At 42.9% G+C, this 3,793-nt stretch overlaps 1 long non-coding RNA gene across 2 annotated transcripts; it reads left to right on the top strand.

Moving 5' to 3' along the window:
* LOC110398670 lies at positions 449–2,420 on the top strand. Of its 2 annotated transcripts, none has more exons than XR_002438542.1 (3): positions 449–608; positions 1,580–1,699; positions 1,984–2,420. It is a non-coding gene; the product is annotated as an uncharacterized LOC110398670 (long non-coding RNA). The 2 variants fall into 2 exon arrangements; XR_002438543.1 differs by having other exon boundaries at positions 449–656.

Raw genomic sequence — 3,793 nt, 5'->3', positions numbered from 1 at the left:
ACCTTCTATAGCTGTTGCTTTGCATAACATGCCTGGAGCAATAGAAGCAAACTCCTTGTTACCAGCAATGATGCTATGCTTGGGAGCTGACTGCCAGCCATTTCCTCTTCCTTGACTGCTCGTTTTGACTCTGTACTCCAAAATATGGGCTGTTTCATCAGAGTGGAGAGGAAAAGCCAAAGCCCAGGCTAGTGGCTTTGTCCAAAGCAGGTTAAGTCTAGAGTAGCTCCCTTGAAAACAGTGGGATACTGTTATAGAACAAAATCAACAGCAGGAATTGTATCAGGAATGATTTCCTGGTGTGGTCCTGCAGAGTTTGGGGTTTGTTCTTGAGAAGGAACAGCTATCATCCTGGGACCTATCCCAGGCTGATGGTACCTGTGTCACAATTGTTCTCTTTGCACCTTAGAATCATAGAATGTCCTGAACTGGAAGAGAACCATAAGGATCATCGAGTCCAACTCCTGGCTCCACACAAAATACCACCCAAAAATCAGACCATCTTCCTTCTTTTCCCCTCTATGAGACCAAAACATCTGCCTCCAATCTGGTCAACATGGGCTCTCCAACCTCCAGTGGGATTTCAACGTCTGATGGCGACAAGAAGGGTAAAGGTCTAACTCCCAGCACACCACCTCATAAAAGCATTGGCTCAGGTCTGGATCAAAAACTGCAAGGTCAATTCTGCCTCTCATATCCTTCTGCAAGGGGACTGCAAAACTCAGCCTCTCACCATCTGAAACTCATGTTCAGATGATGCCTTTGTCTTATCTCTGAAAACTACAAAATGGCAAGTATCTCCACTCAATATGAATACAACAGATCAGAGACTGCTTGAGCCTTAGCACCCCCAAAACAGCCTTTTTACAAACGTGACCTCTAGACTGAACAAGATATAAAATAAGATGCATTTCAGAAGCTTTTCTGTGCAGTTATGAACATGTTGCCTACTATTAAAAATGGGTTCAGCACAGGATACATTTTGTGGAAGGGAAAGGGAGGCTATTCATGGAGGTACAAAGAAAACCTGGGTTCGGAGTTCAGATCCTAAATGGTTAGGAGTAGGTTGTTTCTTTGCAAGGCACTTTGAATTCCTGTGGAATGAAAGACAGAATATGAAAGCACAGAGCCTGGACAGTCAGACTGTGTGCCAGAAATAAATCAGAAGCAGCTCTAATGGCTCACAGTCGTTTGGGTGATTAATGGCAAAAACAGCTTTTGCCATGCAGTAGAATCCAGGAGACTCCTGAAGCCAAGGCAGACCTGACAAGACCTGAGATAACCACTCTGGGAGACATAAAGGGGAAAAAAATGTCCTAATAAAGCAGAAGAACTAATAATGGACTCAGGATATTTGTTCCAATTGCCCTGAATTTTGTTTGGAGCACGGCATCATCCAAAGAGACATTTATGGACTAAGGCAGCTGAATATCAGGTCTGCCTGTCATGTCTCGATCAAAATAGATGGAGAAGGGAAGCAATGTGAACAAAGGATAAAAAAGAAGGATGGAGACAGCACAAGGCATCAAACAAGACTGTTATTTCACACCTTTTTTTTCTACTTCTTATTTATTTTCAGTGGGCTCCTGTCACAAGGCAGGAGTGTGCTTCATGAGCAAGGAGATGCTACGTGCCTGAGTGAAACTGTGAAGGGGAAGATACATTCTAACATTTAGACCTATATTTTATTTTTATATATGTAAGTAAACACAAACAGGTACTATGAATACACAGAAATCTATGCGTGTATATATATATATATATGTATATATATAAACCAAGGAAAAGCTTGAATGGAGAAAAAATATATTACATATCTATATATTTTTTAAATGCTGCTTTTAACATTTAGTGACTTCCAAAAGGCCATTTCCTTGCCAGCCTTGTAGCCTTTTCTATGGAGTTCACTAAGTTAGACAGGAGAACAAAAGTTCAATTAAGAGCCTGCTTGCTTGTGACTGATAATGATTTTGACATTTGCAGAGTCTCCTGACAACAATGCCTGAACAAGGTGGGAAAAAGGAAATCAAAGAATGAGTTCTTTGCAGATGGCAGAAAAGAGAAGCTTCAGACATCTGAGTTTATGCACTCGTGGCCTCAGAAATGATCTTTCCCACCATGCAAGCGTGTGCCAAATGCTTTAGCATTCCAAGGAGCTGTATAAAAACAGCATCTACGAGGGAGCCTACCTGGAAGGTGTTAAATAAAGAGAAATTGAACTTTTCTTTAGCAAGTCCCAGATCACCATCCCAGAAAGGGAGGTAACTCTATGGACAGGAAGGAAATGTTTTGCTAAGCTTTGCTTTTGCTCCTCAACTAAAGCAACATCCTCCTGAGCTGGGGAAGATGCAGAAGGTGAATTACAATCAGGACAGAACAAGGCCCTCCACTAAGGCATGGAATGCACTCTCAATAAAAGCTTTCTCATCCAAAGCTCTCAACCAAGGCATCTGGAGCAAAGAGCATTTGCTCTCTTCTGTGAGGTTACGGTGGTATTTTCAGACACAGGTAAGATTAAATAGAGTTCAGTGGCACTGCCTGCCTGGTACAAAACTAGTGCTGTCTCTTTGGATCTGGTGCCCTGCTGCTTTTGCAAATGCCTTGAGGTAAAATGTGGGTATTTGCCAGAGAAAGTCCAAGCCCCAGCCAGTGGCCTTTTAGAAAAGCTCCTTTGCATGTCCATCCTGAGAGTTCACACAAAAGACACTACTATTTGCACTGACAACTTTAGGGAGAGGAATGAAAAGAATGCTCCATTTTAAAATTCAGCTTAATGGATCGGGGGCAATCAGAATTAGAGCCCCTTCAGACTTTCAAGGACAGGAACTAATGAACCAGCTGATAGCCTCTGAGGTAGGAGCAGAGCAGTTACATGAAATGAGTGACTAAGTGACCTGCTAAAGCACAAGAAGATGCCCTAACACATCATGTCAGTGGTCCAGCTAGTTTAATGCAACCACAGAAGGGGGATCTAGTCCAGGTCATGCTAGAGGTAGGCATAAGCATGTGCATGGGGATTTGTGCCATTTCCTGTGGATATCTCACTTTTCTTGGTAATATTTAGAGGTGCAACATCAGACTCTTCTGTCCACAGAAGCCCTGTGGAGTAGAAAAGCTCATCTTCCTACAAAACCTGCAACAGCTACTGGTCTCCCAACCCATGTTTTAGCAGGGCAACTATCCTCACATCACAATTTACACAGCCAGGCAGCAAGGTTTATGCTGCTTTTGAAACTTTATGAGAGTTCCTGGCTTCTAACATGATGCCTCCCTTGAGTGTGATGCAGCTGACAAGCAAGGAGGAGACCTGCTGCTGCAATGTGTTCAGGAGTTTTGCCATGAGCTCAAGAGCTCAAAGCCAGTGGCTTTGGATGTCAAGATCCAGGCTTCTGGTCTCAGACGTCCAGAAGAGCGTTCACGATTGTTTTGCTGTTTATAGCTCATTAATTTATTCCTCTAGGCCTGTATGGAGGGTATTTTTTCATGTGTGTCTTTCGTATGACATTATGCAACTTGACATAACAGAGCAATTTGGGGGAAGAGAAAGTAGGGCCATCAACTTGTCACGTCTTGTTTAGTCAGTAGATGGACTTTGCATCAATGAAACATGAATTTATCTTCACGCACACAACACATGCACGAGCCCACACACGTGTATCGCCCATGCAACAATGTGCTCCACTCCCGTTCCTAAACCATGAGAATAAGCCAAACCTTCGCTCTGCTCTCAGCTGTAATTATTCAAATTACTAAAACAGAAGAGAAAGGAAAGCTTTGAACAAAACCTCAGCTC

Source organism: Numida meleagris, chromosome 4 (genome assembly GCF_002078875.1).
Source record: "Numida meleagris isolate 19003 breed g44 Domestic line chromosome 4, NumMel1.0, whole genome shotgun sequence".
Lineage (NCBI taxonomy): Eukaryota > Metazoa > Chordata > Aves > Galliformes > Numididae > Numida > Numida meleagris.
This window is presented reverse-complemented; position numbering and strand designations above follow the sequence as displayed.